Source organism: Perognathus longimembris, chromosome 9 (assembly GCF_023159225.1).
Source record: "Perognathus longimembris pacificus isolate PPM17 chromosome 9, ASM2315922v1, whole genome shotgun sequence".
NCBI lineage: Eukaryota > Metazoa > Chordata > Mammalia > Rodentia > Heteromyidae > Perognathus > Perognathus longimembris.
The window spans coordinates 32563077-32577097 of record NC_063169.1 but is presented as its reverse complement, the minus strand read 5'-3'; the positions used below and the strand labels follow the sequence as shown (position 1 = coordinate 32577097).

At 35.9% G+C, this 14021-nt stretch overlaps 1 protein-coding gene across 1 annotated transcript in view; it reads right to left on the bottom strand.

The window, feature by feature from the left end:
* Positions 1-14021, bottom strand: part of Rims1 (regulating synaptic membrane exocytosis 1) — a 547387-nt gene that overhangs the window by 280976 nt on the left and 252390 nt on the right.

Here is a 14021-nt window from a genome sequence, read left to right as displayed (position 1 = left end):
GTAAGCCACTGGTGCCTAGCTACCACATTAATAATAATAGTAATAATTATTATTATAATATAATTATTAGCATTATATATTTTTATTATTATTGTTTTACAATAGAATCATAAACCAGAAAGTATGATACCTCTAAAATTAATCTTTCTTGCTCATGGTTTCAATAGCACTCTGAGAACATTGTGGTTCCATTCTTTGTTTTCATACAACAAAGTGAATGTGAATGCTCAGGAAGCTGGTGGTCCCCTGAAAAAAATCTCCATTTACCATACCTCAGCACTACAGAATGGAGCTAGCACTTGCTAACTGCAGAAAGCTGCTGTGGAGTCCATGTGGGGTGCCCAGGGATGAAGTGCTGAGGGAGGGTCTGCACAGGAGATTTCCCAAGGGTCTTCAGAACAAGTTTCCTCTGAATCAGCCCCTACAACCACTTATCTTGGCTGACTGCCTTTGTAATCTGGTGATGGGTGGTGGTGGACTGGGGCAGGGGGTACTTTCTGAAAAGCTCGAGGAACAGGAGCTGAGGCCCTATGTTCTTACTCTGTCCATGAGAGAGAAATTGCAGTTCCAGTCTGGAGGAAAGTGTGATGCAGCTGAAACCACCTTTGCTCTATTTCATGTGTCTAGTCTCAGATTTTCAACATGTCTTACTCTGTCAGTAAACTGGAATTTCTCTGGGTGAGCCCATGACTTCCAATAGGTGCTCTTATCTGTGAGTAGTTGTCAAAAATCACAACTGCTGCAAGAAGGCATTGTAGAATATTACTATTCTGCCACGTAGCTGATGTCACTCATTCAATTTCATACTTCCTTTCTCCTTTGCTAGCTTCATCTGGCATTCTGTGACACATTTTTGCCTTCACACTAGCCTAATTTTTTTTTTTTTGCTTTCTTCTGTTGTTGGTATCATATGTGTTAATCACAAATTCTTTGCAATGTAGATCTTTTACAGCCTTTATAACTAACAACATATGTCATCACCATAACTGATGCTTAATAAATTTATGTTTGTGTTCTTTGTATTTTATAATTGAACAATCAGTGTATTTATGATTAGTCACTGCTTATTAAGCATAGCCATATACTCCTTAGAGAGAGCCAAAAACTTCAAGCATCTAGAGAAAAGGAGAACACTTTTGCTCTATGTGAAACATGTAATTCTTTAGTATATGTGTTCCATGTATAGGTGAATGTATGTATATTTTATACTATGTTATGTTAAATATTTGTATATGTATGTATATACATACATACATGCATACATACATAGAGAATGAAATACAGAGGGGGAGAGGGAAAGGAAAAGAGAGAGAGAAGAGAGATTTTCTTTCTAGGAATCAAGCATTCTGCTAAGCAATCGTAATTTATCTAAAAGAACTGCAAAGATATTATAAGACAGTATGATCACTTACATGTTAAAACATAATTAATTTTCTACCTTAATTAGGTGAGATTTATGGTCTAAAAGTGTTTCTTCTGCATCTTTTAAACCTAAACGTAATGCAAATAAATTCTTTGTTTTCATATTTGGTACATTTCAATTCCAGAATACATATTTATAACATTTTAAAATATAGCAAGCGTCTAGTTTTAAAACCAATGGTACCAATAAACACATAAATGCAACTATTTTCATACTCATTACATTTTCCAAAATGTGCTTACGGAGATAATATGACAGATTATTTGGCTCTGTATTTCTCATCAATCTTCTATGAAAATAATTCTCACCTGAAGTTAAACAATGTATCATTAAATTAGGTCTGATTTCTTTATTGCTCTTTAGAAGCTTCCCAGTTTCTTCTATAGCATCCTCCAGTGGTGACAAATACATAAATCCAATTTTGTTTGACTGCAAATGTGCTACAGATGACTTTCATCAGTTGGTTATATAAGGTAATACTATGAATTTTGATTGCCTTGCATAATGTAATAAATGTATAGACTGTTTGCTACATATTTTAGACAAGATTAGAAAGTGTCTATATATTTTTTAACTTATAACTCCATTTCCTTATGAGAATAATACATTATGGTGGTTCTTGCAAACTTGGGCTATAAGTCTTTCAAATGTTAAATGTGTACTCTAACCTCTGAATTGTTCTTACATGTTACTTTAGAAATCATCATCTGTTTGGATTCAGTTCTAGAATTCAAAGATGAACAAAACCAGTGGGCCCAACCTCCTTATTACGAAGATAAGTAAATTGATTCAGAGGGATTATAGGTTGCCTGAGGTCTCATAATACAATAGTAAACATGTGATGGAATGTGAAATTGAAATGGAGGAGTGTTTTATCTCCTAATTTAAGGCTTTATTAATGCCAGAATCTCCACATATGATGTCATAAATCAACATGCAAATGCATGCCTAGGTGCTAGATACATAGTACACCAGAACATTAGGGAATTATTCAGTATCAATTCAGAGCTAATGATACTACTGAGAACAGAGCCATATAAAGATGTCTCTAGCCAAGTGATACTGGCTAGTATCTATAAACCTAGCAACTCAGGAGGCTGAGATTTTAGGATTACAGTTAGAAGCCAGCCCAGGCAGAAAAGTGCACGAGATTATTTATCTCAGCTTAACTAGCAAAATGTTGGAAGTGTTGTAGTTCAAGTGGTAGAGTGCCAGGCTAGAGGAAAAGAAAGCCAAAATTCAGGGTGAGGCACTGAGTTTAAACCTCAGTACTGGCATTAAATTATAAAACAAATGAAAGGTTCTCTTGAAGCTATTGGAAAAACATTCAGACAATTTCCTGGAGAAGAATGTTGTCAAAGTGGCTAAGAATTCTTTGTCTCTTACCAGATGTTGTATAGACAAACTACCCAACTTTTATATGACTTTGATCTCTCCCAGATAAATTGAATTAACATTGCTGAATTATTTTGAATGTGACCTGACACATAGTATATACTGTAAAACTGTTGCTTATGGGATCTGGGACTTAGCTGGGTACCAAGTGGTTCATGTTTGTAATCCTAGCTATTCAGGAGGCTGAGATCTGAGGATAGTGGTTTGAAGGCATCCAGGGAAAGAAAATCCTGTGAGAGTCTTATATATGATTAGCCACCAGAAACCAGAAGTGGAAATGTTGCTCAACTGGTAGAGTAATAGCTTTGGATAAAGGACAGAGAAAGGGACAAAAAAGCACAAGGAAAGGCCCCAGGCTCTGAGTTCAAGCCACAGGATCATCGCATATGCATGCACACGCACACACACACACACACACACACACACACACACACACAGGCACAAAGATCTGAGGCTTAAAACTCAGTATTTCCAATCCAACCCTTGCTAATCTTCTTCAGTGAGGACAAAAGAGAGGGAAGGAAGCAAAGAGACATTGCCGTCCTTTGTTATGGCTGAAGAATGAGAGACCATGACCCAGGTTTCAGGGATAAGGATAACATTTCAAAGGAAATTATTAATAGTATACAATATAGCTTGGATAACCAGTAGTGTATGATTTTTCTTTCTTACAAAGATAACTTCTATGCACTAATCTGAGATGGTTGTGACTAAAATGATCCTAGAAAATCCAGAAAACCTCTTGAGACATTTCCTTGATAAATTTTAAATTCTACAAGTTGGATAGAAATGTACACACTGTCTTACATATGAAACTGTAATCCCTCTGTACATCACTTTGTCAATAAAGAAAGGAAAAAAATTACATTGAAGATAAAAAACAATTATGCCTCTGTCCTAATTTAGTTGATTGCTTTTTCTGTTAAAAATAAGACATACTCTAAGCCAGGCACTAGTGGCTGACACAATCCTAACTACTCAGGAGGCTAAGGTCTGAGAATCTCAGTTCCAAGCCAGCTTGGGCAGACATATCTTTGGAGCTCTTATCTCTAATTGACCAGCAAAAAGCTAGAAGTTGTAGGTAGTATAGCACAAGTGATAGAGCAACAGCCATGACTATAAAAGCCAAGTGACAGGGTCAGGCCTGCATGAGGCCAAGAATTCAAGTCCCAACAACACAAGCACACACAAACACACACACACACACACACACACACACACACACACACACACACACACAGTGGAATACATACCTTTCCAACTTCAAGTCCTTGTTTTTTTTGTTTTAATCCCAGGAAAAAATGATTTTCAGTCACATTTATGACTATCACCAAGGTTTATCTAAAACAAATATATCCATAATTGTGTCTATAATTATTAGGTGCTTAAAGATTTAAAAGTTGGAAACGGCTTTCAATGACAACAATATATTCTGGGCCTTGGTGACCCCTCACCTTCCAGTAGATGTTCTTAACTTGAGGAAGCAAATATGAATGAACCCCAAGACATGGACTGCACAGGAAAATTAAATGTCACACTTAGAAAAATGAAACATGAAAAATAAAAAACATAGCACACATATATGGACGTGTTAAATTGTAACCCTCTTGTATAACTAGTTGAAAATGGAAGGACAGATGGAAGGAAGGGAGGGAGGGAGGGAGGGAGGGAGGGAGGGAGGGAGGAAGGAAGGAAGGAAGGAAGGAAGGAAGGAAGGAAGGAAGGAAGGAAGGAAGGAAGGAAGGAAGGAAGGAGGAAAGGAAGGAGGGAAGGAAGGAAGGAAGGGAAGGAAGGAAGGAAGGAAAGAGAGGTGCTATCTAAAGTTTTTGTTTACTTCAGTTTCTACAAAATTAAATTGTGACATGAGATCGATCACCTTTAAGGAGCACATTTAGGGCCTTGAAAAATTTCTCCACAATAAAGTATGCTTAGTGGAAACAAAAGAATCATGTATTTTTAAAATATTTTCACCCATGAACATGGACAGCATCTTGATGTCCTGAATTCCAATGTCTTTGTTATCTCATGTCCTTCCTTCATAGTAACAAGGAACACCTTAGACCTATACAAAAAGAGTTAAATAGGCTTGACCACTCTGTTAATTTTCTGACCACGTGCATATTAGTTAATTTCTCAAATACAGGAATATTTTTCACTTACTAAGAAGTAATCACATGAATCAAAAATTTTGAAAAATGAATATGTATTTAGGGCCTACTTCATTATGACTTCACAGACCCATAATAAATGTTTAAAACTTTTGTTGATGTTACTATATCATATACAGACTTACATAATGGTTGGTTTCTATGGCAATGTCAGCCTGCATCTGTACTGTAACAGAGGACACTTCTTTATGGCCATAGAAAACTCTGGACCAAGATAGGATTACTCTTACTTATCTCTGACATTCCATTTCTTCCTTTTGTGCTCAGCAGCCCCAGGATCTATTCGCTATTCTTTAATAACCCTCTTCCAACTACTCCCCCCCCCCAAAAAAAAAGTAAACTCAAAGCACACTTCTATAGATGGCTTCAAAGTTTAATTGAAGAACCAAGACACTATTCAATAATGTGCCATTTATTGTTGAAATGTGCCATTTATTGTTGCTTGCAACATGAAATACACAGACTCATGATCTTGTAGATGTAGTTCCTGTGCTGGACATGGACAGAGCCCCTTTGTTACTATGTTTGGTCATCTGATGCTCAAACTGTAGTTTGGTATTTAGAAGCAGCACTGAATCTCAATACTCACTCAGCTGAGTATCTCTACAGCAGCACAGAGAAAAATCTGGAAGCCTCTGGAAGCCTTCCCTGAAGGCCTGCCTTCTCCTTGTCTCAGTCCAGGGTTGTCATGGCCACTGAAGCTTTGGAGTTGTCCATTGTTACAGCCTCTTGGCTTCCCTACTTGCACTGGTAAGCTAAAATTGGCCACTCATTAAATATCTAGTTATATGCTTGAGACTTTGTAATCAACTATTGTGATTTGGAACACTTTATAATGCTAACTCCCATAAAATAACAAAAACAGATTGTAATTCCCCACACCATGCACTTAAGCAATTTCTAATTTTATTCTGCCTTCCTAATGGAAATAGAAACAAGGCAGATGATATATCCTAGTTTACTCAAATAACGTTTCACATTCTAAAAGTCCCACGTTAGATATCTAACACCAAATGATATTTCTCCCTGGTCAAAATCTTGAAATCATGAAATTCCAGAGAACTTCCTGGTTAGCTTACAAGTGAGAAATAATGGACATTTCTTCCATTATAAGGAAAAACAGGCACACCAGTCAGCATGGAAAGTATATTCCAAACATAATTTTGTCTACTACAGAGCTACATATCACAACTAGAATAACAATGGTCATTAAAGAATGTGCAGAAATCACTTGTATAGTAAAACATATCATAGAGACATATGTGCAATCACATATTTCCCCATTTCTAATAAAATACTATTGGCCTGCTTTTCACAATGCACTTCCTATGTTAAGTGAAAGTTTGCTTCCCATCCTAAGTCCATATGTTTTATTGCTGGTGGCAATGTTTATGAAACACTGTCATCTATTTTCAAGGCTTTACCAAGTTATTGTAAAGTGTCTCCTGCTGTTTATTTCACACCTGCTAACATAATCCTTTCTTTATGGTGCTGTTCAGTTACCTTGGAAATGATATCATAACATAGCAGAAACACCTGTCATTGCAGGATGATGCCTGCTTATTTTTAAGCTGGAGTTAACCACATTCCTATATACATAATGGAAAATGATTTTACACTGAGAGAAGGCTGCCATCTCTTTATTTCTTCTTTATTATTATATATGCTCTGGGGGGTAAGGTCTGATAAATTGTAGAAACAGTATAGAAATAATTGCCTATTTTCCCCCATGAAGGGAAAGTGACAGTTCTGCCTGTGCAAATACATACTGGTTATTTTAAATAGTTTCTTTGGAATGTTCTTCTACTTTCTGCCAGAAAATCACTTTAAAGTGATAAGAAAGTATCTCCTATTGTGAGTCAAGGATAAAGAATGTGTTTTCATGGAAATTGTCACTGTAGGAGAAACTATCTTCTTGGGGGTTATGTTTTCTTGATTCACTGCCTTGTGAAATGCATTTTATCTTTCCCAGTTTAACTTTCTTTCTCCTCCAAGTAAGGACAATAGTCATTAACACAATGATGAGAAGAATTAGCAGAGTTACTGGGTACATAGAGAGAGTCTGTTAAATTTATTTCTGCTCACATACCCAGTTTAAATTCTGAAAGAATGATCCTGTTTTAAGATATGTAATATGCTTTGATTGATGTGCCTATGTTTTTGTGAGGTATTATTTTTTTCAATGCATGTCCTGAGACTAGAAAAATTGGAGAGAGGGATTAAGTTGGGAGGGATGGGGAAGAAAATGAAAGAGGATTAATGAACAAGATGCATTGTACTTATAAACTAACATGTTGAAAAGCAACACTTTTTTACAACTACTTAAAGATAATTAAAAACATTTAAAGCTAAATTAAAAATAAAATAATTTACAAACAATTAAAAAATATGAAATTAAAATATGTACCAGGATTGCATCAAAGAGACAAACTAATAATTCCATGATGGGAAATAGGACAGATTTTTAAAAAATCAAATAATGTCTTAAATAAACAAGTATGAAGTATCAAAAAAGGATATAATATATATGATATATATCATAGACATGATATATGTATCTGTGGTATATAATAATATATTATATATATGACCTGATAATGACTAAGGCAAATGCAGAATAGTTCATATTTTTAATCAGTATCTCTTTTTCATTATTATTATTATTATTATTGAGTTTTGTGTGTGTGTACCAGTCCTGGGGCTTGAAGGCCAGGACTCAGGACCTGGGTCTCTCCTTGACCTTCCTTTTGCTCTATCACTGGAGCCACAGCCCTACTTCCAGCTTTTGGGTAGTTTAGTGGAGATAAGAGTCTCACAGACTTTTCTGCCTGGGCTTGCCTATAACTGCAATCCTCAGGTCTCAGACTCTTGAGTAGCTAGGCTTGCAAAGGTGAGGCATGAGTGCCCAGTGAATCACAACAGCACAAGATAGCCTCAAACTTTCAGTTTTCTTGCCTCAGACTTCTGACAACATTACACATATGTACCCCTCTCTATTTACCACTTATAAATAATATATATCTGGTGAGCAGATTGCAAGCTCTATGTATTTCCATTGTAAGGAAGAATATCAGAATATCAAAAAATTTAATAGGCTACCTAATTCAATATCAATCCCTTACCCAATGTGATCCATTTTTGTAACAGCTCAGTTGGGGTGAGACTGCTTTAATCCAAATCTAATAGCTTTCATTTTTATTTCAATGCTAACACTAGTCTAACAACATTAAATTGTAAAAAATGTATTTTAAAATATAACACCAATGCCAGGAGCTGGTAGTTCACATCTTTACTCCTAGCTACTCAGGAAGCTGAGATCTGAGGATTATGAAGTCAACTCAAGTCTGGGAGAGTCTCATCTCCAATACTGTAAATTATCCCTTTAAAAGCCAGAAGTGGTTGATCTGTGGTTCAAGTAATAAAGCTCAAACCTTAAAAGAAGGTCATGGACATAGGGTTCTGAGGTCAAGCCCCCCAAGGACTGGCACCAAAATAAAAAATATATAGGGGGGGAAGAGAGAGAGAGACAGAGAGAGAGAGATCACTATAAGATAGATATAGATCAGTAAGGAATTTTCAATACCGTAAAATATCTTTTTAAAATTTTGAAATTTCATTGCCTTTAGGTTTATAAAGTTTGAATCTTTGTAAAATCCAGCACATTTTATTTTTATTTCCTGTATTTACCCAAAAGATTTTCATGAAAACTGATGTACTTGAAACTGAGGAAACATGTTTTTAATACTGTCCAGCATAGTTGGAAATTTAATCTCTTTGAGCTACAAAATTTGAAGGTTTAATTGAAAATTTGAAGGTTTAATATACAAATATTGTGCCACAATACTTAACATTTTTTATGGTAAGGATAGGTTGAATCCTGACTTGTTTATAAATAAAAATACATTTTATTGCAGGAAATTTCAGAGTAAATATCTCTGGCTTCCTTCTAATGCATTAATAGCAGTAATCCATTTCTATAAATATTTTAAAGTAAAAATTTTATTTTCATATTAGATTATACCTATGATTATAGTGATATGTTTTCCTGAATGAGAGAGAAGTGTATATATAAACTGTATATACAATTGCCTGTGTGATTATGTATGCACAGTTCTGTGTCTATATTCAATCTTGCCTTTGAGTGACTTGTCACCAATAAAGCCAATATGAATCAAAATTTTAAAAAATTGGAAATTTTAATAATTACTTTTTCATCATATTGTATAGAAAAGTTCAACTTGCTTTGTAAAATATCAAAATGGTATTTAAACAATTATTACTCTTCACCTTCCTTTTACTAAAAAAGAAATTGTGAGTCCTAAGCTTTCTGACCACCATCCAACCCCATCATCAAGGGAAAAAGATTTTAATGAGAGTTTGATGCTCATATTACAATCATTACATTACCATGTATACAAATAGTAGAGCCATGTGACTTTAATATACAATACTGGGAAGGATAAAGTTGTAGAATTAAAGGTCTTTCGAAATTCCACTGGTGTAACTACTCTAATGACTAAGGGAACAGGTTAGCGAAATGAAGGCCAGGAAGCTGAAACCTGTTTTGGTGGGTTCTGAGGAAGCAGCAATCATGAGGAGGAACAGGCTGATGAATGGAGAGAGGGGGAGCAGGCAAACACAATCAGAACACTCAATGTCCTTAGGTAAAATGGAACCAGGTAACTTGAGGGAATGGATGGGTTTGGGACAGTTGAGGGTGACATTGAAACTCCTTTGTCCAACATTTAAAGACTACTTCGAGGTCATAACTTTTTTTTTTTTAAGCTTTTTAGAGCTGTTCTCTTTTAATGGTCTTCAGGCTTAGCTGACTTGTTTTTAATCACTGTGCAGGGAGGAGTTAGTGTTTTTCCTTTCATCATCCCAACAACTCCTTATTCAAGTTACATAACTCTGTTCTTTGTGGGTAACTACTCCTTTTCAGATTTTGAAATTCTCTCTTCGTGAAAACTGTGAGAAATGATCAAATGGAGTATTTGTCAAAAGATCTATCAGAATATTGCTACCATTACTGGGATCCAAACCAGCCTATTCCCCACCCCCTCTCCCCAGTACATTTGTCTTGCTAGGTGCTAGTGGTTCAGGCCTGTAAGCCTAGCTATTCAGGAGTCTGACATCTGAGGACCACAGTTCAAAGCCAGAATGAGCAGAAAAGTCTCTGAGATGCTTATCTCCAATTAATCATCAAAAGAAGCTGGAAGTGGAGATTTGGCTAAAGGGGTAGAACACTAGACTTGAGCAAGACAAAACAAACAGAAAAACAAAACAAAACAACAACAACAAAAAACTCAAGGGCAGCACTGAGGCCCTTAGTTAAAGCCCCAGGACCAGCACACACACACACACACACACACACACACACACACACACACACACACACACACATATTCTGATTCAGAAAAAGTTTTAAATTATCACGTTTTCTGCCACACCAAAGAAGGAGAAACAGTATTTGTCCTAAGTTTTGACCTGCCTTCCTGTATTTTCTAGGCTTGTTCCCACGTTCTTTTCCTGAAAGATGTTGTCCTTTTACTGAAAAGTATCTCTTTATATCAGCATGACAACAGAAAAGCAATTTTGAGTATATGTTACATTAATGCTGATATTTCCTAGTGACAGAAATGTAACTATGAACTAAGAGAAAGTGTCACTAACCCTTGACAAGCTGAGCTGGAAAAGGCAAGTCCAAATGTCTCTGTTCTCAGTTTGAATACCTAGTGGGGTTGAGATAGACTTGACAACACTGAAAGAAATGCAACAGAAATCTGCTTTCTTGGAGGAAAAAAAGGGAACACCTTTGCTCAGAAGCTAGGAAAAATAAAAATAACCATTATGAATGCCTAGAGGCACTAGCTTTTAAATAGAATAATCACACTAGGTGGAAATATTTAACTATAAGATGCCCCACTCTTATTACAGGATGTTTTCCTCATGCTTTCCAAAGGCTCCCAGGCAAAATGTTCAGGTACTTAAAAATATATCTAAATGTGCCAAGATACCTTAAAAGAATTCTGTATCTGGATACCCTTGTTTGCATAATATTTTGTCTCTAACTATGATAATCAGACAATCTCTTGCTTTTTATTTGTATTGCTTATAGGCAGATACAATTTCGTGTATATTAGGGAAACAGTGTTTCTGCCAGACAGTTTCCAATTTTAAACTAATAATAAATTGTAAAGGGAAGAAAAAAATGGAAAAAGGTGGTGAGTTCAAGTGATAACTTTCAAATCAAGAATGCAATGTCTTTTTTAAATTAATGTACATAGTAAAATAATGTTTTACTGTGGATCTCTGATTAGAATAATTTTCTAAACTGAATGTCAGAGGCTCACACCTTTAACCCTAGCTACTAAGAAAGCTGAGATCTGAGAATCTCAGCTTGGAGCCAGCCCAGGAAACAAAACTATGAAACTCTTACTTCCAATTAATCAGCAAAAAGATGGAAGTGGACGTGTGACTCAAGTGACAGAGCTCTAGTCATAAGCAAAAAATTCAAGTGAGAGTACAAGGCCTTAAATTCAAGCCCATGACCTCCAAAAAATTATATATAGTTGGCTGAACTACCATAGCAGCACCAAGTTATAAATTAGATGTCCAAAAGAATAAAAAACATTCATATTATGGAGTAGTAGAAATAATAGCAAATCTTTTAAAACCTTTAGGATCTTTAGTCCAGATTCTCTTTGTATATCTCCTTTAAGTAATACATCTTATTGTCATAGAATCAGATGCTAAACATACTTAGCATGTATATATGAGTTTTTATTTAACAATAACAAAATTCTACTTATAGGGCTTATAGGCAATTTCCTGAGTAGGCAGAAACACATCCATAGGGTTGTCTATGATAAACTCATTTTAAATGCTCATAGACACTGATAAATTCTCCTACAGAAACTATTGTACTGGCTAGGATGTGGTGGCTCATGCCTATAACCCTACACTCAGGAGGTTGAGATCTGAGGATCGCAGTGCATTGCCAGCCCAAGAAGAAAAGTGTCTGAGATTTTTATCTCCAAGTAGCCATCAAAAAGGTTGGAAGTGGAGTTGTGGCTCACTCACATGGCAGAACTCCAGCCTTGAGTGAACAGTGACCAGGACTGAGTGTAAGCCCATATACCATATGCACAAATGCATATATGCGCAAACACACTTGAGCAAAACCCAAAAAAACCTGCCCTGATAAATGTACACTACAATGTATGAACATGGCCAAACCTTAAACCTCTGGCAATACTATATTACTTTGATTTTGTCCCCATCAGATAGAGAAAATGAAGTTTCATTGCTTTTTGTTGTTGTTGTTTTTGATTGTGGGGCATGAATTTAGGACCTGTGTTCCTGAGCTTTTTCACTCAATACTAGCACTCTATCACTTTGAGCCACAGCACCACTTCCTGTTTCCTGGTGATTAATTGGACATAAGAGTGTCCTGGGGACTTTTCAGCCTACGCTGCTATACTGGCTTCGAACAATGCTCCTCAGATCTCAGCCTCCTGAGTAGCTAGAAATACAGGTGTGAGCCCCGGTGTCCAGCTACATGGCTCATTTTATAGATTCTTCTCAATGCACTCTTTTGCTATTTTGAACCTATCTTCTGAAAATTTCTTGCTTAATACTTACATTGCAGTGTTTTTAAAAAGACATCATGCTTCTATAATCCTAGCAACTCTGGAGGCTGAGATTTGAAAATCATGGTTTAAGGCCAGCATGGGCAGGGAGTCCCTAAAATCTGTAACTTTAATTAACTCGTAGACTGTGGATTAAGTGGTAGAGCACTGGCCTTAGCAAACAATTCTGAGGGATAGTGCCCAGTTTCAAACTCCAGGACAAGCATGTACACACACACACACACACACACACACACACACACCTTACACAACTATTGGGCTCATCCATGTTCTCTGATTTTCACCTTGTCAGCATGCAGATGTCATTCCCCATTCTCTTCTTGTTTAAAAAAAGGCATTAAAAACTTTAATTCATTGTACAAAGTGGTTTTAACATATCAATTTATGAGTGCAATGCCTCCTGATCATTCTCTTCCCATCTCTTCCAACCCCACCAATCTCCTCAAGTTAGCTGGCTCCATTTTCATATATGTACATTGAACATTATGACATCCACTCTACAACGAGCCTATTCACACACATGTGACATTGTTTATTTTTATTTATATATTTATTTGAACAGTCCAGAGGAGGTAACTTTAGAAAAAGAAAAATTTGTAGTTGCTTGGAGCTGGGAGTAGGAATAAGAATTAGTTACACATGGACAGGAGGCATATTGTTGGGCACATTGAAATATTCTAAAGATAACATAGTGTTATTTATTGTTTGTATGATTGTAATTGAGGGATTGTTAGTGTGAGGGAGAACTATGCTGATCTGACTCAACTCAGAGAAGCTTGCTAGGCATGGGCACTGCTGGTTGAGCCACAGTGCTAGTCCTTTTGAATTGAATTTCTTTTTCAGATGAAGCCATGCACTAACTTTCTCAGCACTGGTTTCTAAAACTGTGTTCTTTTTACCTCTGCCTCTGGAATAGGTGGGATTATAGGCATAAGCCACCATACCTGGCTAAATCCTGATAAGAAATATATATATATATATATAAATTTAATCAGATTTATGAGATATATATGATATGTATGATATATAGGTTACATATAATATCTATCTATCTATCTAGATTTCATAGTTTCAGGTAAGTATTCTTATTCCTGCTTAGGTGGCTTGATTCTATTTCTAGCTTTTATAGTGCTATTAGAAATGGTTGTTGATTTCATTGAATGCATTTCAAATATCTTCTAATTCAATAATGTAAATTTCTACTTTATTTGTCTGATAACCTGAATTGTGGTGTTAGATTTCCTGATGTTAAATCAATCTTGGATTCTTTTATTAATGCTAACTGGGCATTTTGTTGCACCAAACCTCGGCCAAATGAAACACATGAGACGTAAAATGCTGAACATCAGGGCTTTATTTTGTACTCATTTTGAAACAGAACTC